This window comes from Ambystoma mexicanum, chromosome 10, assembly GCF_040938575.1.
Source record: "Ambystoma mexicanum isolate Mex_15411 chromosome 10, UKY_AmexF1_1, whole genome shotgun sequence".
Classification (NCBI taxonomy): Eukaryota; Metazoa; Chordata; class Amphibia; order Caudata; family Ambystomatidae; genus Ambystoma; species Ambystoma mexicanum.
In genome coordinates, this window is record NC_090932.1 from 702,370,832 (window position 1) to 702,397,517 (window position 26,686).

The 26,686-nt window shown below is 45.7% G+C and overlaps 1 protein-coding gene across 1 annotated transcript in view; it reads right to left on the bottom strand.

Moving 5' to 3' along the window:
* LOC138493213 (G2/mitotic-specific cyclin-B3-like) overlaps positions 1-26,686 on the bottom strand; it is a 491,616-nt gene that overhangs the window by 315,571 nt on the left and 149,359 nt on the right. The window lies entirely within an intron of this gene.

Here is a 26,686-nt window from a genome sequence, read left to right on the forward strand (position 1 = left end):
GCTGGAGGCTCCCTGATTTCAAGCTCTAGCCCCCCCTCCCGTTAGTTTCTCTGGTTTTGACAAACTTCACTCCCCCCCACACCTCCCCCAGTCTCTCCCTTCACACCAACCTCATCTGGCCAGGACCTCCACGAGCCACGCTAGTGTACGTCCCATCCCCATTTGCTCACTACAGGATTGCTGCCATGAATGCGCTTTTCAGATTGTTCACCAGTGCCGTCCATTTTTTAGTCACCCGCTCTTCCATTTCTGTGCCAACGCGACCCTGGCTGCATCAGCTCCCACATTCTCTGGCATCTACAAAAGTCGGAATCTCTCAGGGGGAGCCCCAGCAGCATCTGGACAGGGTATTGGGGGGGGGGACCTCGTCCATAACCTCCAACATCCAGCCCAGGAGGACCCACCAATATGCTTGAACTCATGGGAATTGCCACCACATGTGTGCTCGAGAACCTATTAAGCCACAGCCCCTAGGACCTAGTTGGGAAGACCCCCGGAAACATTCAGGATATTCTGAGGCGTTCCCTGTTTCACCCTTTTGGACCTTGAAGTTGTGCTCCATGGCTGCCATGAAGAGATTCCCTTGAAACATAATTTTATATATTTTCCCCTAGACTTCCTCCGAGATTACCTCTCCCTCCAAGTTGTTCCACTATTTTTTAAAGGTTTGCCTGTCCTTGTCAACTGATCAGTACCTTAGAGTCTATACACCATTCCTCGACTCAAGAGGTGTCCAGTGCTTTTTCAAATGTTGTGAGTGGGCATTTCAGTTTGTCACTGCAGCCATGCTTGTTGAGGATCCTCTTCAATCTTAGGCATTTGAATATGGAGATCTTGTCCCCATCAAGCACTTCTGCGCCACAATCCAAGAATGCCTCATCCTTAAACTACTGTCCCATCCTTTCCAGACCCCTCGCAGACCATGCATGTTGCAGAATCCCTTGCTCCCCAACCCCCACGCTAAGGTCATTGGTGAGGGCCAGGAGGACAAGCTCAGTGCTTCTCCTTTTCCTCCAGAGACCATAGTACCCCCAGACAAGGATGGTTCCTCAGCCTGTTCGGTATCTCCCTGTAACGTGCCCAGAGTCAGTCCCTCACTTTGGCCGGGTGGGTGTCCATGTCTTCCAAGTCCAATATGTCCCACAGGTTGTCCCTCATATGTTCCAGGATCACTCATAGCTAGGCAGCTTTGTAATAAAGGGCAAAGTCTGGCAAAACAAAGCCCCCCCCCTCTTCCCTTGAGAGGGTGAATCTTTTAATCCTCATGGTCTTATTTTGCCAGACAAATTTCTGCACGCTACGTTGGAGGTCACTAAAGTAGGCTTCCAGGATATATGTGGGTAGGGCTGTGAATAGGTATATAACTCGCAGAAGAAAGTACATTTTTACTGCTGTCATTCGCCCATACCAAGAGAGTATTTGGGTGCTCCAGCGGTTTAGGTCGGTTTTTATGGCCGTCAGAAGAGGTTCATAATTAACCAATGCGAGCGTCGCCAGGTTTCTAGCGATCCAGATCCCCAGGTATGAAATCCCCGATTGCTCTACTCTTACCCCCAGCATACGGTTCCTTTTCTCTAGGCCCGGGTCTGTGGTGCGGATCAGCATTACCGATTTGGATTTGTTAATTTGCAGGCCCATGAAGGCTCCAAATGTTTCAATGAGTGCAAACAGTGCGGGGAGCAAGGAGTGAGTCTACTGGATACCCCAGTAAGTCATTGGCAAATAGGGAAAGTTTGAACTCAACTTCTCCTCTTTGACTACCCTGTATTCCATAGTGTTTTCTTATTGCTATCGCCAGGGGCTCCAGCGTGAGTGCATATAGTTGGGTGGGAGTGGGTAAGGGACACCCCTGTCTCGTGCCTCTGGTCAGTTCGAAGGGTGCTGATAATTTCCCCCCATTGACCTGCATCTGTGCGTGCGGTGCCCTGCATAGTGCTCCCACCCATTTCCAGATGTTTCCTCCAATTCCCATCTTCTCCAAGGGGATAGCCATATATTTCCACTCCAACCTGTAAAAGGCTTTCTCAGAGTCTAAAGAGAGGAGGCATGCATGGAGGATGACCTCCTGGGGCATAGTGCATTAGATTTAGTGTCTTCTTAATTTAGTCTGAGGCCCGACGCCCTCTGATGAAGCCGAACTGGTCCCCATGGACCAGAGATGGCATTACTCCCTGAAGTCTTTCCTAGCGCCGTTGCCAGGATTGGTCAGTATGATTAGCACTGTGTCGGGTCCTTACCATCTTTCAGGAACACCACTATGATGCCCCCCCCCCCCCCCCCATCATTGATATACCCCCCTCCAGAACTGCATTGAAGACTCACCAGGTACATGGCCACAGTGGACTGATGTATCTTTAAGAATTTAACTGAGAACCCGTCTTCAACCGGTGTAGTGCCCCCTTTCACTTATTGGATTGCCTGGATGACTTCTTCGGCTATTGGAGCATCTGCGGCAAAGGTGGTTTCCCTGAGTGGGCGTGGAATGGGTAGTTGTGCCAAGAATTCAATTATGTGTGATTGGTCGTGGTCAAATTCTGACTTCTATTAAAGTTTGTAGTATTGTCCGAAAGCTGCCCCTATACTAGTGGTGTCAGTATGTGGTGCCCCAGTCAGTTCTCACGGCCCTATCCATCTTACTTTCCTGGGATTCCCTCAATTTCCAGGCTAGAATCTTATCTGCCTTCTAACACTTGTCGTAGTATTTTTGTTTGAGAAAGAGCAGTTCCATCTCAGTCTTGCTCAGCAGGAGGTCTTTTAACTGCTCTTTATGGGCCTCCAGTGATCTTGTCTGGTCCAGGGAGATGGAAACTTCTGGGTCCGGTCCCGGTTGGAGCTCTGCAAATTTTCTCCCCCAAGAATGTTCCCGTCTCTTCCCCTCCCTTTTTTTTGGGGATTCTATCAATTAAAACACTGCAGATTGGGCCTTGAATGTGTCCCATAAGGGGGATTCAGAAACCAACAATCCCAATTCCGTGTTAATTTTATGGAAGTTCCGAGAGGTGGTTTCATCTAGCTGAGATAGTATGTTTGCCCATTCTTTTCCTGTCTCTGGAGAGGTCCAGTATCCTGTTAAATTCTCCCCTTATGAAAAAGTTGCAGCTTGTCCCCAACACATTTCCAAAAGGTTAGCTGGCCTTCGTTCGGGCAGTAGATCACTCCCTGTGTCAATGGGTTCCCCTTGATATCTGCTTTAACAGGTAGCAATCTTCCGGGTCCCTCAAATGTCGCTTCCGCCTCGAAACCCAGACTGTTTGCCATAATAATGGCTACCCCTCTCTTTTTTGATTAAACTAGGCTCAATGAACATCCTCTATCCTACCCCCGCAGTGTGTTGGTTCCTCTCCCCCAATGAGTTTCCTGGAGAAAGAGCAGGTCAAGCTTAACCGTGAGAATTCTCGTGCCAGGCACAATCTTAGAGAGTTGCCTCCTCTAGCGTTTAGAGAGCCCACCACCAGGGCTGGCAGCACGTTAGCCATTCAAACTTAGGAAGCAAGATCCTTTTATGTGCACGTTATAACTTCCATCCTCGACCCATGATATTTCCACTGCTGCTTGCGGCCCCGAATGTTGACTTTGCCAAAAACAGAGCCACCAGAACTATAAACCCCAACACCCCTGGACCACCTAACTGAACCCTACCTTCCATTTCCTGGGACCCTCCCTCCACCCCCCCACACCCCTGTGTCATCTGAGGCAGCAGTTGTCTGGCGTAACTACAGAATTCCCTGGAATCTCAGTTCAAAACTTCACATGTTTGTGCCCGGGGTGTTGGGGCACCGGATGGGTCTTCTGTTCGTCAGTGTGGGACTTAAAAAGGTGGGCACAGAAACCTTTTAGTCCCAACAGTGATGGAGCTGCACATCTGTTACCCCTGGTCACTGATCCAATGTTCATTATTGATGAGTCTGTGCGCTGTGCAGGCACGGGGGTTGAAGAGTAAGATATTATCGATGAATCCAAGTCTGTACCTGCCTCAGAAAAAATAGGAGGCGTATTTAAAAAACAAAAAAAAAAAAAAATCTTCCTCTGATCCAGAGTCTCTTGCTTGACCTTTATTGTTGAGCAAGCTCGTTTAACAAATGGACTTTCCCCCTTCGGTCTGAATCCGCAAACATTGGGCCCCCCGTAACTATGTTGTAGGACGTTGTGGGTATATGACTGACTATGCATTGCTGAGAAATCAGAAGCAATTGATTTGGGGCCCATATTTTTCCCCCTTGATGGCTGCCCCCACTGCCACCTCTACCCTAGTCTGCATGGGAGACTTGTCAGGAACAGGGGCAGGGGGGAATATGACAAGCATAGCACAGTCAGGCGACACAGGCAGTGGTAATTCCAATGCCAAGGACATGGCTGCTGAGGGCCCAACTGTGAGTCGATTCCCAACAGGGCTATTTTGGCACCAATCCTTAGGTAATACATTTTTTTTTTTTTTTTTAAACCAACCTGCCCACCATAATTTGTAATAAAAGAGGGAAAAAAATAACTAAATAAATATCAAAATTGAAATTGCCCAGTCAGTTTCACTAATCACCTATCCGGAGCAGCTGAGCGATCCTACCGCTCAGGTCTTTTTCACACAACCCAACAAGAAGCTGAGACTCACCTACCAAGTAGTAGGACATATTAAAAACCAAAGGTCCAGTTATACGGGAGCAAACCAGTGAGCCAAGCTCCACAGCAGCAAACCACAGCAGAACTGCAAAACTGTTCTGTAGGGCTGACTTTGCGCATGCCTCGGCAGGATATTGGGGAGGGGGTAGTTTAATGCCCAGACTCCAGTAGCAGAAAGCCTATCGAGCTAAGCAAACTAATGCTCCCAGGTTGAATAGGCGAGCACAACCACACCTGCTCCGTAACACCAACCGAAAGTGAGCTCCACAATAAATGTCACATGCAGAATCTCGCTCTGCAAAACCTTGTAGGGATGACTTTGCCCACGACTTCGCCTTTCACATTTCATAACTAGATGGTATAGGGTCACTAATTCATGCTCTTTACAGACCCTATAATTTCGTTCCAACATGGGAATTCCCATCCTTGGACTCACTATTTCCAAGGTATGGACAATTAAAATGAAGTGTAAAGTAATCCGTCAGAATTCCTTCACAGGGAAAACGACAGAAGGCCGGAGGCCTGAGAAATTATGTATTGTGTTGCAATATCTCGATATAAAGCAGTCTCTGGAAGTCCCTCTTGCCACAAATTCTATCCCACTGTCCCATATCCTTTTTCAATTTGGTTCAGTGCAGCATCCCCTAGAATATTGGCTTCTATGAAATATAGCAAACAATCTGATTTCAACTCTACTAGCATTTTCATATTCCCGTGATTCATTACTTTCTTTAACTCTACACATAAGGTGTTCTTGGTTCTCTCATTGTTCTTCCAAAATAGCCCAATTCTGCATTGACAAGTGGTCCACCAGGATTGTAGACCAAATTCCAAACGAACACTAATGGGTACTGACCCCCAGCAGACCCAGCCCTTCACGCCAAATTCTGCCGTCCCGTCAGTCAAACCATTTTCTATTGTTAAAACAAAGCAAGTCTGTGCCATATAAGACTGCTGAGGTGAACTTTGCCTTATAGAAGTAAATCAGGGGCAACAGAATAGGCAAAAGATATTTCCACCTTCCGCTGACACGCGTTCCAACCATCCTCACAGACTCCAAGGCACATTAAACTCTCCTTAGTCCTCCTAAACCCACAACTATTAGCTCTACTCTTTCAGCTAGCGACCTTATTGAATACTTTGCTTCCAGAAATCAGAATGTCTCCTCACCCTCCTCTCACTTTCATCACTCTACCTTCTCTACAATATTTCACTACCTCCATCTCACACTTCAGTTATACCAACACAGAGGAAGCCCTTGCACTGCTGATGAAGGCAAACCCCCCCCCCTCCTGTGAACGATCAGAGCGCCCCCCTTGTGCCTCAGCTTGTCAAATCTATTGCCCCTATGGTGGCTGCTCACCTCGCTAAGATCTTCAACCTGTCCTTGGACTCTGCCTTTTTCCAGCCGCTTTCGACCTGTGTCACTTTTTCCAACACAGTAGTGTGGAAGGAGCTGCATTCAAACTGTTGTATTCAAACTTTGACATGTACAACCCACATGACCCCATCCAATCTTGTTTCTCTGCCTGCCACTCCACTGAAACCGCCCTCATGCATGTCTCTAACTTTACTGCTAAACATCCCAACCTATGCTCCAGCCTAATCACCCTCTACTTATCTGCTCCCTTTAATACCATTAATCACTCAGATTTACACCATACTTCAGCTCTGCTTGGGATTCATGATCAAGCACTTGCCTGGATCTAGTTGTAACAATATACTTAGGGACTATCCTTAGATGTCATGTGTGATTCAGTCGAGCCACGTCCAACTCAGAGCCACGTAGATTTCCCCCCCCCCCCCCAATATCCCTGTGGAATCAATTAGCCAAGAAACAGGCCAGGGTACAGCCAGAATAGATATTTATTGAATAATATGTTCAATTAATATTTGCACCAAAGAATTATACATGCCACCTCCTCTGGGGAACAAAAAGCTGCAATAAAAAAAAACTCTTTGCGATTTCCCTTTTGTGTTGGATATACATGGAACACATGCTAAATAAACAGTTCAACCTTCCTATCCCACAAAAAACTATGAATGTCAAAAAAGAAAAAAATGCTGTGGGACTTCCCTGTGCACATGTCAAACTAGCAATGTGAAAGCACATCAAACACTGAAAAACAGCAGCACATTTATCACATATGTAACCTTTTCCTGCTTCATCCTGAAGCAATCAATACACAATCTCACTTTCTCACTCTCAGGAGAGAGTGTATATTTCAATTAGGGACTTTATTTCATTTAGCAAGACATGCGTCTACCCCAGCACCAAAAACCCTGACATTCAGGGTAAGTTTATCATCCCTCTGCTTTATGGCCAGGTCCGAGGGATGGTGAACAATTTAAGAATTCTGTTTTATAAACGAGGACTCCTCAGTGGGGTTGGGAACAAGAAATAGGAAAATTCAATTATTTTAAACTAAATACTTTTAGTGCTTAGAAAGAGGGCAGAGGTATAGAATTCCCCCCTGAACCCCCATCTCTCCGCGTTCAATGACTATATGGGATTACATTATTATTCAGCAAAGCAGCAAAACTCAGTTTGCAATCCCCCCCCCCCCGCAACCACGGGAAAGGCATCAAGACTGCATGCTCAGGGGAACACAGGTGTTTGACCAAACAGCCTCTCCAGGTTTAGTCAACCTCCAGAATTCACCCCTCGAAGGCTCTTCTTGGTCATAGAGCCCAGTACACTTTTAGTCTTTGCCAATTGCTGTCTCCCAAGCAAGGATAATCCTGCAGCAATTTTTCCTTCATTCCACCTGGATGGAACCAGACAACTTTCTCTTCACTTCCCAGGCAGATCCTTGATTTCTATATTGACAGATCTTATAATTCCATAATCCCACCCACAAACATTCCTGAATTATCCTATCAGCTTCGTGGATATTCCTTTTCATTGGTCAACTATTCAATCACCTTCTTGCAGGGCTAGTCCCTCTGTTCCGATTGGCCCCCTTCAGTTTACCAAGGCCACCCACTTGTATTTACTATTTACACATTTATATTTTTGGAGTGAAAGTTTCTACGTGACAACTTTCTCCAATTTCTAAATAAACCCATCTATAGATATTTTATTTTTCTTTGCATTCTCCTCATCCTGCCAGACCCAATGTATTGTATGAGGACGTGTAGAGTGTGAACTATGGCCTGAAGGCATCTAGGCTGACATTGATAGGGCAGGGGAAACTGGTAAGGAAGCCTGAAGCTCAGAAGAGATCTGAATATGAATAGGATCAATAGTGTCTCGACAATACCCGGGAAGAGAATTCCACAAAGTGGGAGCCAAAACTGAGAAGGATCTCCCTCCAACTTGCGCCCTAAAATGACTCCGAATTCCAAGCAAAGGAATTCCCTACTTAAGGAGCCCTCCACCCTCTTTTCCTTTGCACATGGAGAGCAGGAGCGAGTGGGTCTAGGTCAACTGGCCTAAGCACCAACCACCTGCTTAGCCCTGCCTCTTCATTCCTGTTCTTAACTCTTAGGGCAAGAGCATCTCTTGCCCTGGCGTCCGAAGCAAAGGGCAGACAAAGAAAAGGGCAATTCCTGGTTGGACCAGGAGGACCCAGGGCCCAACACCCTGCTCAGACAGCAGGTAAGCATGCACCAACATTTGTTTACTCCCTCGCCACAGTCCATCCCCACCCCCTCTGGCCCCTGTGATGTTCCCTTCTGCCTCCCGCCCTCATCGCACCCAGGTGTTGTCCGTTTTGCTTGATTCTTCCACCCTGCCACCCACTCCAGCCTACTTCTGCAGGAGTCTGTCCCGATACATTCTGGATGCACCATCACAGTCTTGTGGCCAATGCTGGATTTGACCTTTATGGACTTAATTGATTCATGGTGCGTCACCCTGTCAACTCTCATGTTGGACTTCCTTTGCATCTTGTATTCATGGTGGCCCAGAGTCATGATGTTCCCATATTGTATCTTAGCTTTCAACATTGTGTTACTACCGACTAGTGCAATCATCTCCCCTCTTGCTTCTCCACTCTTTTTGACTGCTTACTTTGTTCTCTCCTCCTCTCCCTTTTCTCCATCTCCTCCCCTTACTTTCTTCTATACACTTACTCTATCAGAATTGTCCCTGGACCTAGCATGATAGCAACCTCGTCTGTCTCTTCACCCCTCTCCTTACTTGTCCCCTCCCCCCACCACTATCTGAAATGTCTTCAGGACTAGTACGATGGTCGCTTGTTTTGTTCCTCCCCTCCCTTTCTGCACCCCTCTCCCTCACCTTTCATTTTTTTCCGGCTCTACCTGAAAGGTCGTCATGGCTAGTACGGTAGTCTGTCTGTTTCCATCTCCTTCCCACTCTTCCCCCCCCTCCCTTCCTCATCTATGTCTTAGCTCTTGCACTATATGAAATGTCGTCAGGCCAAGTAAGAATTAATTTCACATCCTTACTGTTCATGGCCTGTAAGAACGACATTGTATTTTCCCTTGTTCCCTCCCTTGAAGCACTTTGAAACACATTGGGCCTCATTACAATTCAGGCGGTCCGGAAATAACGGTGGCAGTAAACCCGCCGCCACCATTGTTTCCGGACCGCCTGATCCCGACTCCTGCAGGCGGGAGGTGATGTTCCCGCCAGGTTTAACCTGGCGGGTTTAACACCGCCCGCAGGCGGCCGAGGAAACACCGGCAGCATTACGAGATGCTGCCGGTGTTTCCATGATCCCCATTGAGTCCGATAGGACTCAATGGGAATGGGGATCAACACCATTCCGCCTCTGTGATTGCCGGGAAACCGGGGTTGTAATGCCCCGGTAATTCCGGGAATCATGGAGGCGGAATGGTAATACGAGTCCGGCGGTAACCAGGCGGTTTTACCGCCTCGGTTACCGCCGGACTCGTAATGAGGCCCATTGTGTCTAGGCACCATATAAATAAAACTATCATATCAAAACTTGGGAGGTGGACCAAAGGGTTCTGATGGGCTTATAAAAGGTAAGCTTAGAGTGTAGTCAGCACTAGTATTATGGATTGCGTGATGCAGACAATATTTTAAAACTTGATACTGCTGCCAATCGGGAGCCAGTGCAACTGGCACAGCATATCTGAAGAGTGAGAGCCTTGGGGCTCCAACAGCCAGCTGTGCTGCAGAATTCTATAGAATCTGCAAGCACGATAACCAAACTAACGGTTGCGTAAGCTTAATGCCATTGCAGTAGTCAAAGTACCCCAATATTGAATATGTAACCATCTTGGCCTGAGACTGAGGTATCCCTACAAAATATCCCCACCAAAAATATTGCGTACATATGGCCGTTTGTCTGGCCATAGGCGATATTTTTAGGGGGATATTTTGTAGGGACGGGGGTTGCGGGGTGTCCCCCACACATTTTAAAATGTGGGGATTGCGGGGGTGTCACCGCAGGGTCCATGGGTCAATATCACTGCAAAAATATGGTGATATTTCTTTATCGCGATATTTTTGCAGGGATATGAACACATGGAACCGACTCAGAGGGAGGAAATGGCAGAATTGTTCCCAATACTTTCAGTTTACCAAAGCCTATCTAACACAAAGAGATTCAGGCTTCTCTGGAGTCAAAGGCAAGAAGCTTGATCCCATAAGCTTTTGACCACTTGCACCGATTCAGGCCAGAGCCCCAGAGAGGCAGTTCAGTTATCGGCACTCCACAAGGCCCCAGCATTAGTAGAGCTCACCATCAGGGACTTAGTTTTATCACCATTTAGTGTCAGCCAATTAAAGGCCATCCACTCTCCAATAGAGGACAAGAAGTTCCTCATCTTAGAAGGGGGATCCAACACCGGGGCATTTAGATGGAAAAGGACCTGCATGTCATCTGTGTAGGTTTAAAACTGCACCCCATGATCTGCAATAAGTTTGGCCAGTGGGCGCAAATACAGATTAAAAAACAGGGGGTGGGAATAATGCAGAGCACTGGGGGACACCACATGTCAATGCCATCAGTGAAGATTTGAACAGAGGAAGCAACACCATCTGAAATAGATCAGACGGTAAGAATGAGAACCATAAAAGTGGACAACCTGCAAAACCAATCCTCACCAAATTATGTAGCAGGATCCTGTGATCAGTGGTATCAAAAGTCACAGAAGTCAAGGAGTGTCAAAACTCCTACCTCTCTGCAGTCTTCAAGCAAGGCAATACCATCAAGGATAGAGATCATCACAGACTCTGTACCCATGTGGGACAGAAACCAGACTGACCGGGTGTAGGAGGCAGTTACATTCAAGAAATATAGAAAATTGAGGAGTAATAGCCTCCATCAATTTCATGAGGAATGGGAGGAGCAGAATGGACAGATAGTTCTCTGCCAAAGAAGGATCAAGGTAGGTCTTCAGTTACCAGGAAACAATCATCTTTTAAAGGCAACTGAATCATACCAGTCATAGGAGTGGTGTAAGGCCGCTGTAAATAAGGCAACAGCCTCCTCAGGGAGGGCCTGGTTGACATGCAAAGGAATCAGATCCATAGGCGACGCCGACCCAAGTTTAGATAGAGAGGTTACGACCATACTATTTGTCACTAATGCAAACTGGAATTAGTGGACCCGATTACTCCCGGGAATGGATTGTACTGAACAACAAGACTTCAGTGAGCAAGACAGGCCAGCCCCAAAGGGCCTGCCGAATCTTGTATATTCTTTCAACAAAGAAGGAGCCAATAAAAGGTCAAATTGGGCTTGTGTGTGCAGAGCATCTGCTAGGGCTGCACAGGAGCTGAAAGTTCCCTTGCCAGCCAGAATAATTACCGGGCAGAACAGGATGATGTCAGAACGTGGTCTGGAAAGAAATCTTTAATAGCAGCTTCATTCTCCACAAGAGATAGTTTATATATGCACAGAGCAAAGTCAGTGCATCATTGTGTTAAGCACAATGGCAGACTTGTTGAAGTGACTTAAGGGCATCCGAAAACCATGGGCCGAAGGTTTTGAATGGCTGAGATGATTGTTTAGGGGCCAGAGCATCAGCGGTGCCAATCATGGCATCCACCAGGACAGTGCAAGGATCCTGTTTGTCAGCCGCTATTCCCTTCTGTCTTAGAGGAAGCAACATATTCACGATAGACATAGCTGATCACACCCCACTAGTATCAGATAAGGAAGGATTTCCTAGGTCAATGGTTTGGGGTCTGTGAGGGGTCAAAAACGCTAGACAAACAAAAAGGTAAGGTCTTCTCAAAGTTATCCATTTATTAAAGCAAAAAGAATTGGCTAAAGGCCCATCTTTCTCTACTCTAATAAGGAGGCCTGTGCCTAGTAAACCAAGTCTAACGAAACGTGATCTAATATCCAAAAGTCTCTGACCCTCACACTATTACAACAAAATTATGCAAGGAAGATATGGCCAACGGAATTTCAACTAAACAGTTTATCAATTCAAAACTTAGATGTTCTTGAAAGCACTCCTTGTGACCATGGTTGGACTCCCTTTCCTTGGCTCAATCCAGGAACACTTTGTTTTAACAAAGTTCTTTTCAAGGTAACTCAAAAGGTCTCCTCCAACCACTGACATAGCAAATGTCTTTTCCTCAAAAGTTGGTTCACAATTCAAAGACGCATACAGTCATTCCAGAGGGTGGTAGTGGTACAGTTCTCTTGATTCATTTATTCATTTCTATAAGATGCCAAAGGAGCAGAAATTGGAGAAAAGGACAGAGCAGCAGCTAACTTACCCTAACTGTCCCCTCCTGAAGCATGAGAATTACGCACACGGGAGTGTGTCAGGTGATGCATAGTGCTACTGTAGGTGTGTTCACGACAAGGAAGTTAAGCCCAGGCAGGGCAAGTGGGAACAGACATATGGTGCCAGCATCGATCGGAGCTAGAAGCCCAGATCTGCAGACTGCCCACGAACAAAATACAGATCCCGCATGACAGGAGAATCAGCACAGAGGCAAACACTGTGTTGGTATAGTTTTGAGGCGTTAGAAGACATGCACGCCATTCCCATTTATAGTCACGGATGTACGGCACAGTAGACATGCTTCACTAATAAGTGTCAAGATATGCTGCGATTGTGCCTCACCAGCAGCTTATGAGAGAATAACACATTTTCTCATACAAAGACCGTTCAGAAGAAAGTGGGTGAAAGAAATAATTGTCCCACTAAAGCTGGTCAACACTTGTAGAGATGACTTTTTAGAGACAAGGTCTACAGCCAACTTGACCCTCTGGGGGCTAAGTATACTAAATCCTCAAGTTGGTCTTTTTAGTCATTCATTTGTTTAAATTGTTTTATAACCATTAAATAAAGAGAAGCTTCTGTCCCCAGACCATCGGCTATTAAACAGGAGTTGCCAAAGATGGGATTCTGGGACCCACAAACATTACACCTTTTTCATTTTCTTTATGAAAGTGTGGGAGTGAGGCTGAGAAGAGGTTTAAGATGATGGTATCTAGCTGGTGGTGAGACACCATCAAGTCTCCTGGGAAGACCATCTTGATTGCCCTTTGCTTTTTTTTTTAACCCATCTGCTTTTAGATAGGCGGCACACCAGTGACCCCTAGGAGGGGACAATTAGGGTTAGTTAGCTGCTTCTCCCTGTTCTTTACTCCAATTTCTGCTCCCTTGGCATCTTACACAAATATATTAAAGAGAACTGTACCATTAACACCCTCAGGAATGACTGCATTTATTTTTGCACATAACCAATACACAGAGGTATCTGCCCAATTTCTGGTGTGATTTAACATGAGAGCCAGGGCCGACCCCCATTAGCTCTATTCTCACTTTCCTTTACGTGTCCTATGCTCACAATTCAAACCAGTTGAAGTTTTTCACAATATTCTTCTTTGGAATTGTTAAACAATTAGCGAATTGCACCTTTTTTTAAATAAACCACTTAGTCACTTAGCAGCAACTTGTCTTGACACAACTTATACTAGTTTTGTCAGGGTAGCACAGTTTTCAAAATAAACGCGATTAACATGTGTTTTGAGTCAACAAAGGTTTTTCCAACACACCTTTGAACCATAGATTTACTCCATCAAACCATCTTCGTGTTTCCTGGTACGCTCACTTGCCAAGACTAACTACTACAATCCCTTTCCTGGTGTAATTGCCTGCCAGGAAGAAAACTCCAACTATGTTCAGCTTTGATTGCAATACTGGTTCAAAGATTCTCCACACCAATCTCTCTTGGGAAGATTAAACATGTGCTTTTTCTTAGGATTTAACTCCTCGTAATGCGCGTTTTGATTTTCCCCAACTGATAACTTAGAATAGAGGCATCATGTTCAAATTTCTATTAAATGTTTGACAGCCTTTTGATTGCTGGAAGTTTGGGTTAAAAGTTTCCCCCAGTTGGTATCCCAAAAGGGGAAGAGCTGCGCCTTTGTGGCCTCCATATGTTTTCACATCTTGGCAGTTGGCAATGTGGGATAAGCTTTTGTGAATGGTCTCCTGAAAGGGGATTTCTGCCTTTGTTTATTGTAATTTTCTCACAGCCTGTTGGCAATTCTGGTTGCAAGTCTTCCCCAATGGGAACTCACATTCTTGGCACTCCTGCTCCGCTTCATTGTGTATAATTTACAGTTATGCAAGTTGTGCTTTCTTTCAACGATTGTTCAGTGGTCAAAGTAATTTAACTTTAACAACTTTCTCTTACGGACCACCCCAGCATCAGCATGCTCACCGGCTTCCTTCTGCCACTCTGTCTCATGGTGAGGTGTCGCGGCGGTTATTTGGTTTCCCGTCTGCTCTCTCTCCTGTTCCCGCGTACCTTCAGTGAGTTGCGTGTTGGTCTGCAGGAGCTCCGACAACTGTTGATCTTCCGTAGACTCTCCAACTGACACACTGTATGCTGAATATGAAGCACATCCCCTCTTCAGCTGGGCCCATTGATACGCTGCTTCCCACTGCGCATACTCTGAAACCACCTGGGCTTCTTTCCGAAACTTCTGCCTCCACAGCTACACCTCCTGCACGACGGTCAGCTCCGCCGCCATCTCCTTCCTGCTCACTCTCCTGTTGTGCCTCAGTTTGGGATATAAATATCCTGCTCAGGTGCCTAGGTCTATAATAACTAGACTGCACCCATTGACAAACTTTACTTTGAATCCCCATTGCTTCTGGACTCTGTCCCAGTACCATAAGCATTATTGTATTGCATTCATCATTTATATAGCACCCTTTCTCCATTTGTATGGCCTAAATGGGCTTTGTGGTGAAACGCACTTGGTGACCGCAGTCCATGTGCAGGGAGTTCTAAAAGTATGAGTTAAAGATGCTAGTGTGGATTTTTGCCGGGTTAGGACTTTGTGCTGCTTACTGGAGCCTAGCCAGCCCACCAGAGGTCAGGCACGTGGGTGGGTGCCGTTTTAGAATAGGGTTCTAGTGCTTGAGATTCAATGTGTACCCAGCTAAACCAAATTTATTTCATTGGTAGTCGCTTTATACTAATGGCAGAGGAGTTGAGGTACATCAGGAGTTCCAGTGTGGTTAATGAAGTCCATATGAGATGGATAGTTCTATTTAACCTTTACGTACATTTTACAGTTTTATGTATTGAGAAATATAAAACACAGGAGAGGCTTTGAGAAGAGTCTGATTCCTCAGTGGAGTAAGGAGTTTTATTCAAGGTGGAAGTGGAATGATTTGAGGGTTTTACTTTTGGTTCTTGAAACCCTGAAGTGCCAACATTATTCTGTATAGATAATTTACCATGACTGTTTCTTTGAGTAGTTAGATGAGAGGGGCTTGTACATTGATGCCATGCCATTAGGTATTTGGGTATGATTTGACGTTCATCCTCGGGTATGAATAGTGCATCTCTCCTAGCAGAGTCACTACATCCCATTGATAGCCGTCTCCTCCCATGTGATCCTGCTCCCCTGATACCACCCTGAGGGTTAGGGTCAGGAAGAGGCTGCCTTTCCCTGACCACATGGGAGGAGACGTTAGGCTGGGGTTTGGTGAGGACTCTGAAGGATTAATCACGATTTTAAGGGGAATTGAAAATGGAAGGAAATAATTATCGGACCACCAAACAGGGAGAGGCTTAACAGTTTCACCCACTCATTTCTGAAAAAAATAAATCAAGTGTGTTCCCTAGGTTGTGGGCGGGGATATACCTCAAAATAAAAGGAATCAGATTCCAAGATGGCAACCGGTGGTGGAGGACGCGAGTGTCTCTGTCCACATCTGGCTGCAAACAAAGCTTTAAACAAAGCAACGTGGTTCATGAGGTTGCCAATTCTGAATCACGGACACTAAGGGGTAAAGTTAAGGGGAAAGTGAAGCCCCGAGTGAGTAAGGAGTGCGCTGCAAGGCAGCAAAAAGTTACGTGCAGCTGCCGGCAAAGTGAGGGACAGGCTAGCCCTATGGTGCGTGTAGACAAAGCTCTGACGCCGGGAGTAGGAGGAATGGCGTGGATCTCCCGAGTCAAGGTGTGGAGAGTAGAGGTCTCTAAATGTGGGAGAGGTGTAGACCAGCTAAGAGGTGGCATAGGGGCATGCGAAACAGGATGTGTGAGAAGAAGCGAGCCAGCACGGTAAGCAACAGGGGAGGCCCCGCCCAGCAATACTGCAGAGGGAAGAAGGGAGCGGAGTGTAACGAAGGCATGGTATCAACAGTAAGACAGAACAGTGACCACAGTTCAAGGGTGTGTATTGAACTTCAACAATGGTGTGATAAACACCTATCTAACCCTAAATCTACAGATGTGAGCAAGCTGCGAACATCAAATAATAATGCAGTCCTAGTGGAGTCTCAAAGTAAAAGGGCCTATACAAAAAAAAAAAATAATGCCAATAAATCTATTTCCAATCCTTACCGCCGAATACAAATAGCGTGGGTGTAGTGTTCATGAAAAAGAAATGTTCACAAAAGGATAGGTCAGGATGTTCAGGCCGTTAACCTCCCATCCCCACATTTTCAGCATGGGACAAGTTGGTTCACTACAGCAAAGCACACATTCTGGCTTCTTCGTACAAGGTTGCAGTTCCATTACAAGCATCAGGGCCTTTTGTGCCCAAGTCGCTTTACTTCAAAGTCTCTTGATTCAGAGGGTCTGATGCACCAAAACAAAGTTCCTTTCCTCTTAGAAGTATTCAATTCATGCAATTCACCCTGGACCCCCCCCTCACCCGGGCGAAGATCTCCTTTTTACAATGTTAATTGAATATTCTCTCTTGGGTGACTCACAGTTCACCCCTGATCATCCTCAGCCAGGCTCAGATCCTTCCTCTTACACAATTCTCCCTCAGCAGGGTTCAGACCAATTTCAGTTTGCATTAAACTATCTAAGACCTTCGAATGTGCACAGGGTTTAGCTTGACCCATTGCAGGACCACTTTGATTTCAAATTTCCCTTCTCACATTTGCTAATCCGTTGGATACCTAACGGACCAGAGATCTTTGAATGGGTACCCACGTGGTGCCGTACCACCATCTACGATATCTTTCTTGGCCTCCAAAGTTCAGTCACTCCTCCAGTTTTCAATTTTATTCGTGTTGCTCATAGATACCTTTCACACAATGTTCTCTTTAGAGTTCATCATAGAATGTTGCCGCTTGCAACTTTGGTTCAAACACACGCTGGTCTGGTATTAGTCTCTCCGACTGTACTCTTTACTGGTGCTGCTTTGTTGTAAGAGCCAATGACAGTACCACAGCGAAAACCGTTCCTCCGCGCCTTGGTTATTTGACGCAGGAGCGCCCCAGTTACCTTCGACACAATGCAGGTTTCTTCAGCTTTAGTCCACGATCTTAGGTTTCTTAATTTTCCAAGGTGCATGAAAGTAACAGTCTGAAAATGTCAAGGGCACTTCCCTCCTTGCAACCCTTTCTGGTCTCGCCGTCTTTCTGCTCTCATTAAACTGGCATCTTGGAACTGCTGCTTCCTTGTGTGCTTCGCCTTGCTTAGAGTGTGCTTTTGTGCTCCTCCTTTTAACCATGTGGGGAAGTGTGATGAAGTCAAATGCGTAATGATCAGTAATTGACTGACCATTGCATTGGGACATGTCAGGTATACGGCTCTGGTGCTAGTCTGTTTTTGCTCACAGTGAGCTGTCCGTGAGAAAGTGTGTTCAGAATGGAGGGTGGGAGATTTGAGTTCCGAAGTTTCCTACCCGGTAGGATGGAGAAAAGGTGTTACAGGGAAGGAAATGCCGCATCTCACCATCCAGTGCCCGCTACCACTCCCGAACACCCCTCATCCAGGTGATCCTCCTGCACTGGTCCACCACAGGAACTGGATCCAAAAGCAATGGCTGTGTCCTGGCCACCTGGAACTAGCGGCTGAGACACCTTCAGGAGCCAGCCCCAAAAAGCAGCCCAAGAAAGAACCGGAGAAGAGCCAGCACCGGGAAGCACCACCAGTGAGTCAGAAGGCTGGAGGAGAGGAGGGAAAGGAGCAAGAGATCTCCCACTCAAACAGGGAGTCAGACAGGGCTCAACCTGGAGGGGATGAAGGGGAGGCCCACAGCTCATAAGAAGACATCAGGGACACAAGAGGGGCCCCAGGGGAACGGCAGAGCACAGAAGAGATCTAGGGGCGGGTTTGCCCCCCACAAATATAAAAATGTACCACTTGGACTAGAGGGAGGCCCGGGAGACTGGACTAAAAAGGGAGCTGAGTGGAGATTTCAGGATGCTCCCAGAACACTAAACTAAGTTGGCTGGAGAAGAAAAGTTGGGTGAAACCACGGAGAGGGCCTCCTGCACTAGTAAAGAACAAGTGGGTACATTTTGGCCTCTGCTGCAATCATGGGAACACCCAGTAGTGTCCTTATTTCCAGATCAAGGGGGAGGGCAGTGTTGGCAGCTCAGACAACCCGCCCCCTCCCACCCCCCCCCCCCCGACACAAGAGGTGAGTTTAAAACAGCTGTGTAGTACAGAGACATCCTCACAGACTAGAAGCGGGGGGGGGGGGGGTAATCAAAGCCCATCGATGCTGGAGACAAGGGAGGAGGGGCAATGGCATTGCGTAAAGAGGATATGCAGAGCTGGTTCAAGGAATTTCAGGACTAGTTTATGAACTCCTTTCAAACACAGTTTGAGACTTTGAAAGTGGAAATTGAGCAATCAGTTCAGGAGCTAAAAATTGACTTGGCCAAGCTAGAAGAGAGGAGAAATACTTTGGAAAAGGTCCAGAATATGGAGGAGGACTTGCAGAAAAATTATTCAGCTCTGGAACACCTTTCGCGTTGATCGCATAATTTGGTGAGGACCTGGAGAACCGCTCAAACAGATTGAATATTAGGATACAGAATCTCAGAGATGGTGGAGGACAAAGATTTGAAGGGTACAGTCCAGCAGCTCTTTGCAGACATTTTGGCAAATATTTCTGAAGAACTGGTCCAGCTGGACCACAGAGTAGGTCCACAGAGTAGTGGAACCGGGCTTGTGACCTATGGATGCCTTCGTGCTAATAACATTGTATGGTCAGAAAGAACAGATTGAGGATGGCAAGAACAGTGGGTCAGGTGCGAATCAGAGGAGAAGTCCAGCTGTACCAAGATCTTGCACAATCCACGCAAAAAAACTTTTGGGCCCGGTGGTAAAATATTTGCAGCAGAAACAGGTCCGATATAAATTGACAATCCCCTTTGGCCTTCTATTTTCATGGGAAGGTTGTCAACACAGGATTACGACATGTGAGGTAGGGAAACTGATTCGGAACCAAGTGCAGGCACCAGAGGGGAACTACTGAGAAGGGAAAGAGGATACAAGAAGCTGTAGGAGTGGAAAACCGTATTGACAAAAGGCAAATTGGGAAGCAAATCCTGAAAGTAAGCGGTTGCCCTAACTGTTGTACAATATATTTGGGTGGACTATTGCACCAGGAAAAGCAGTCATTATGTGAACCCCAGAGTTGGGGTAAGACTTAAACACGTTACTATGAAGCATGCAGCCCAGGGGGCATGGAGGTGGTGGTGGTGGAATATGGAATTCCAAGTGGGGTTTAGTATCCCCCAGGATGTTTCTTTGGGTAATATTGAGGCCAGGCACGGTTTACAATACTTCCGGCCAATCCTAGGAACCTGTGCCTTCGTCAGGATTGGCGACGGAGGATTCATGTTGTAGGTATTTACGGGTTGGTTAGGGGAAAGGGGGTGGGGTCAGAAAAGGATACGAGAGCTTCATGGCCAAGGGACAGAGGGGAGACTCCGGGACCACAAGTCATTTAAGATAGTGTCATTGAATGTAGGGGGACTCAATAACCCAGTCAAGAGGAAGACATTAGAAGGCTGAGTGCGGAGTGAGAACCCAGATATTATCAAGGAACAAATATATGCAAATGCAACAGAGGGAAATGGCAGATCGGGGGGTTTCTCAGCTGTATCAGGCGAACTCGGGGGGTTGGGGCAAGGGGAGAAGGCAGGGGTCTTGATAGTACTGCATGATAGCCTGGCAGGGGGGCAAATTCTTGAAACCAGGTTGGATCAGGAGGCGAGATCTCCATTTATGAATGTCATGTTGGAATCGCACAACATTACGCTGGCCACGATATATGCCCCAAGCACAGGGCTGGATGGTTTTCTGAGGGGGTGCTCTCGAGATTGGAAGAGTTTGCTGAGGGGGCCAATATCTTGGCAGGGGATTTCAATATGGTGTAGGAGCCTCAATTAGATAGGAGGACCAGATCCACACAATATACCTTGGCCCCCCGCCCAATGCTCTTAAGGAAAATAAATGACCACAATGGCCCTCCATGGGGTTTGGTGGGCAGTAGAGGGACAGGCACACAGCTTCACCTATTATTCACATGTTTATTCATCTCTCTCCAGGAAAGACTACATGTGGGCTTCTACAGGCTTGGTGGGGAAAGTAAGTAATGTGGAGGTAGGCTCAATTTCAATGTCGGACCACGCTCCGGTGTCAATGTCGATGACATTGGGGTACTCCTGGTGGGGGGAGCTTATGGAAGTTGAAATTCCCAACAGAACTACTGCATGATCAGGTACAGGTCGAGCTAAGGTAAAAATAGAGCAGTATTTTGCAGAAAATGAGACCCGACTACCCCTGAGGTGGTATGGGACACATTCAAGGCAGTACTGAGGGTCCAGGTTATAACAATTAAGGCAGCTAGAACAAAAACAGACGAGAAGGATATACAGGAGATACTAAAGGAGGCTCAAGAAGGCATAAAGCAGGGCCTGAAACAAAAATTGGTAAGAATAAAGAATATCCAGGGTAAATTAGAGATGCTTCATACAAAACTGGCAGAGAACGTGCCATTACATACAAAGCAAAGGTACTATATTAAGGTTAACAATGTGGATAAATGTCTGATGAGACAGTCGCAGAGTAAGGTCCGGTCTAGGGAGATCTTGAAACTTCGGGATGAAGTGGGGGGTAGAAAGGACAACAAACTAGGAAATAGGAGAAATTCTTCAGGAGTACTACCAAACCTTGTACACATCAGACAACCCATCGAGTTCTAAGCAGTAGAAACTTCTCTCTGGGGTCCTACTGCCACAACTCTCGAAGGTAGAAAAAGAGACACTAGGTGAAGACATTAAAGAAGGAAAAGTGATCAGGTCCCTTCCAAAGAATAAGGCCCCGGGCCCCAACGTGTACTCAGCAGGCTTCTATAAACTGTATCACAAGTTATTAGTCCCAAGGCTTACAATCTTATTCAACACATTTAAGACAAGATGACATCACACAGACAATGAATGAAGCCAAGATGAGTGTTACTTAAGCAGGGCACAGCAATAGCCCTAATCAACCTTTATGCCAAATTGCATACCAAGAGCCTGGCAAACAGACTGACAGAAATGTTGCCTACACTAATTCGACAAGATCAATCAGGGTGTATATCTCAGAGACAAATGTATGAGAATACTCAAAGGATTTGTCATTTGACAGAAATAAACCTGACTCAAAATTTAGCGATACTCGTGTCGCCAAAAAGGCGTTTGATAGAGTGGAATGGTAGTTTTCATTCAGTACAATGAAGGCTATGGGGTTTGTTAAGGAATATATCCAAAGGGTTACGGCAAATTATATTTCCCCTACAATTCGGTTAGCAGTTAACGAGAGACTCTCAAATAAGGCAGGGCGCAAAACAAGGTTGTCCTTTATTATATGCCATATATCTAAAACCTTTGCTAACTAAGGTCCGGGGAAAAGCTCAGGTAAAGGGGATAGCTAGGTCGGGAGAACATCCATTAGGTAATAGTGCTACCAACATGTAATCGGCAAAAGTGATCAAACTCGGAAATCTCATTGCCGGCATTGCTGAAGGAATTGGAGGGGCTTGGATCAGTGTCAGAGTTAAAAAATAAACAGACAAAAGTCAGAAATGCTGACATTTTCGGTCAACCCAGATATAATTATGAAGTAGAGTACCCAAACGCAAATGAGGATTGCGGATAAGGGAATTGTATATTTGGGAATAATCCTCACCAGGCTGTTGGGACAGGTGTACAGAGCTAATTATCCACAGCTACTGGCCAGGATTAAAACTGACCTTTTGAAATGGAGCCCACTAACAATATCCTGGCTGGGAAGATTAACCACAATAAAGATGTAGCCCTCCCGAGATGATTGTACTATTTTCAGGCATTGCCAATTAGGGTCCCGAAGGTCTTTTTTCGGGTACTCACTAAAATGCTGACATCTTCTATATGGTGTAATAAACCAGAGAGGGTGGCGATGTCTACTTTGACCGCTCAGAGGAATCAAGGGGGAATTAGGTTTTCCTCATTTTTTTATGGATATTTTGGGGCAGCTCAGTTGAGGGTGGTGCAAGAGTGGTTTGTGGACAGCCCACTGAACATGTGGGCCAGGCAGGACAGGGCAGTGGCAGGCTCATCCTTATCAGGGCTATTGTGGCTAGATAAACACAGACATCCTAATGACCAGATCAATGAAATAGTGGGTTTGTGGGTGGATGTGTGGGATTCAGCAGTAAAGCACGGGGGCCCTCAGTTAACCCACTCCCCCATTTTTCCCCAATATCTGATCATCCGTATTTCCCGCCGGGAATGTTAAAAGGCATTTAAAATGTGGAAAAGGTCCAGATGTCTGAAAATACAGGATATGTTTCAGGGAGTGATCCCGGGATCTGGGTATTGGGGTAAAGGGAAGGTTTCAATATAACCAATTGAAACATTGGTTGAACGACCCACAAATCAGATCTGCTTCTACAAGACAGCTGACCCCTTTTGAAAAATAGGTCACAACCCACACAGGCTCAAGGAAACTGGTGTCCACTCTTTATAGACATCTTAATGATCAGGAAGAGATAGTTCAATGGAACTGCATGAAAAAATGGGGTAAAACATTGGGGGAACTAACCCAGAAGAGCATTGGGGCCACACATGGGAAGTCATTCAGAAGTTAACATGCTCCATTGATGAGGGTGGTGTGATTAAAGTCCCATTTCATTGGAATTACACAGCAGACAAGCTGCATGATATGTATTCATCGGCATCAGGAAATTGCTGGGATGTAGAATCGTCAGGGACTGGGGCACATTTGGTGGTATTGCCCAGTGTTGTAACCCTATTGGAAGGAAGTTAAAAGGCAGATGCAAAGGATGTTCCAAGGGGTGGAGCAAATGGAAAAGAGGGAGTGGATGTGTGGTATTTGGGACTGAAGTCAAGGGTGTATAATAAATCACAGAAACATTGTATTGGGACTCTAATAGCAGCTTGGTTGGCTATAGCTCAACAATGGGAACATCAACAGTGCCCCACAGGTCAGGAGTAGCTTCAGAAAGTTTGGGGTGTGACGTGGATGGGTTACATATAAGCTATAAGGGAATCATTAAGCTTTTAAACGGGACTGGGGCATGGTCTTGTCATACTTACAAAGTGACTTTATGCTGCAATGGTGTCCACGCAAAATCAGAATTTTGTGAATCCTTGGTAAACAAGATTTGGACTCTCAGACAACAAGGGGAGAAAGGAGGGGGAGCTTCTTTTATAGTTTGTTGATGGTTGGAAAGGCAATAAAAAATGATTCCACATTTTTTTTAAAAAGAAGAATCCACAAGAAAGGCAACTAAGTCTTTAGCAAAAAGCAGGTTTATTAGGCCACAAGTTAAAGTCACCCAAAATATCAAGTTTAGGATAGTTAAGTGATAATTCAGGCACCAATTGAGCAAATGCAGTCAACATTAGCCGTAGTGTGAGAGGGTGGTCGATAAACCATTAGGAAGTGAATGGCGACAGTAGGGGAAGGCTGTAACCTAACCAGCAGTAGTTCTCAGGGCAAATTGTGGTTCAGGGGGAATGACAGCCATTCAGAAATGACTGAACAATCAAGGCTAAGCAACCACCCACCCTTGGTGAGGTCTGTCCAACTGAAGAATACTATACTGTGGAGTCAGCATGTGAATAATATCAGTACCTGAAGACGTTGAAAACCAAGTTTCAGTCAAGCACAGAATATCAGGAGTGAGGTCCTCCAGCAGAGAATAAATCTTGTTGTGATGGGATACAGCAGATCTAGTGTTAGCCAAGATCCCCCTCAGCAATTCAGCACATTGCCCAGGGTCTCTCGGAACGCTGGTTCAGCACATATCTACCTCACTATCCATGGTAGGCTTATTAACTTGCACTGGCAGAATCTGTTCCAGTGGTAAAGACACCCTAAAATCTCGGGGCCAGTTACCACATGAAGGAACCAAAGCCTTCTGTTCATTGTGGGTGAAACACTGCAGAGGAGCGGCTTCATAACGAGGAATAAGCTATGGTTCATTTTAGCAAAACTTTCGGGCACAGACATGCTTACCTTTAGCGCGTCTTCAGCATGCTGCAGGCACGTCCACTGCATGGGTGATCCCTCTGGCACATAAATGGCAAGGAAGGCAGACTATCCTGCCGAAAGTGCAATAGTTGCAGCAGTGTATAAAACCGCAAAGGAAGTTTAATTGTCCCGATTAAACAATTCCCCCACTTTAAAATACAACATAGCACACAAATATTAAAACTGTTTCATTTCCATAAATGTTATCAAGAATTCAACTAATGGGCAAGCTGCAATAAGAGGCATCTATTATCTACACGATTTTCGTGGATAACTCAAAAATGGTACAGTTCCCAACGTAACATTTTCTAACCAGATATCCAATTTATTCAACTGTCACCTCTGTGAATCTCCGCATGTCTTTCTGGGAAGTTACAACATTTTAGTTTATAACTTCTGTTACCAAGGTTGAATATTTATAAGAGTTGAATCAATAATATGGTCCGATTAGCATACACATGATATCTGGGTTATCTTTCAATGAACTATGATTCTTGAGAAAATTAGCAAAATTTGACCTTCAATGTAAATTAATGGCACAATAATTACACATATGCAGATTTTGTTTTGATGGCATATTAATTTTTGCTTCCCCCCACTCAACCTGAGCCATAAGCATCTGCTTACTTTGACGACTCAGGCTGGTGTAAATCACTTCACATTCTTGTATAGTCAAAGGCTGGGATGATGGATGCTAAAGTGATCTTTTCTCACTGTTCAGATGGTTTTCTGGCCTCATGTGACAATCTTGATAGGAGGTCATCCCCCCAGTCAGCCTAGAGAGGGACCACATAAGTTTTTAAATTTGAGATTTTACAGAGTTTAGCTCATTGATGGTGGCCTTTGTGTTGACCCAGCCACACCAATAAATTCCTCTGTCATGCAGGAATACAGCTTCATCTCTGACCTTGACACTTCAAAGTGAGTGTCTTTCAGATGGAGACTGGCATGATGGGGAAGATCACCGTTTTTAACTTTCAGGTCAAAAGTCTTTACACTCACACAATCCTGCTGTGCTCTGAATAATAGAAACACTTGCTTTGCTTTAAAATCTGTCAAATTTCGGTTCATGGGGCGCCTTTTAAATAACCTGCTTCATGCCAGCAATGCTCATTTATATCCTCATATATACATTCACTGGATTCTGGCCGTGGATATTTGTGTTCCCATCTGTATATTGTTCTTAGCTGCAAAAGTGCCAATGATCCACTTCACATTCTAATATACGTTTTCTTTATAAAAAAAAAAGTGGTCTAGGCCAGGGAGTTCCACTGGTACACAGTTCCTTTCCTTCCAAGCTGCAAAACTATTTTTCCACGTTCTTTGTTGTATTTTTTTTTTCAATACCATTGTGAAAAGGTAGGCTTCCGATTCTAGCTCTCCTTCATTCACTTCGCACGGCCCATTTTGTACTCTTTACTTTCAAAGTAAAACAGCATTTTATTGTGGTTTTCAATCTGCAGAAATCCCACATTTCCATGGCCTCTGCTTTATAAAAGGGCACAGGGAGATCATGTTTTGCAATTTGAAAATGAACTGCTGGGATTTTATTTTTGTAAAGTCACATCTTGTGCATCTTGCTGCACAGTTTGCCTAACTTGGCCTTGGGGTTAATTTGATCCTGCTGTCATTAAACCCCACATAGTCGTACCCGGCACCTCCTCAATTCTCGGTTTCTTGAACCACCACCACCTCTCAACCCACTGCCATTATTGTTGGTGTTCCACAAGGCTCGGTCTTGGGGTCCCCTCCTGTTTGCACTGTACACTTCTGCCCTCGGGGCACTTTTCTCCTCCTTTGGGTTCTCGTACCAATTCTTCACACACTACAACCAAATCTTTCTCCTTTCCTGAGCTCTCCACCGACATATCTACCAGATTCTCAGATTGTCTCCCTGCTATTACAATTTTGATTGTCTCACTCGTGAACTCCCCAAAATGAAAGGTGCTTTTCATTCCTGCAAATCCTCTTATACTCCCCTGCCTATCCAGTTCCCACCCAACGCTCTTCCATACTCTAGCTAGAAACCTTGGTGTAATCATATAGATTCTCTACCTTTAACACTAAAACTGCAATGGCCGTTCACTGCAAACTCCTACATATCAGGAAAGTCAGGGACCTCGTTCCCTTCAAAATGGTAGAGTGTGCTTTCTCCACATACAAATCTCTGCTAGGCCTCTCACGCTGAACAGTGGCCTGTTGGGCAACAATGCATACGATTACAACACATTCAGGAAGTGGGGCTGGCAGTGGGGTTGGCAGCCATGGCGTGAGCATTAAGGTAAGGAGGTGGTTTGGGGATGGGAAGGGGTACGTGTCTGCATATGTCTGTGTGGGGGAGTATACATGTTTAACATGTTGTGAATG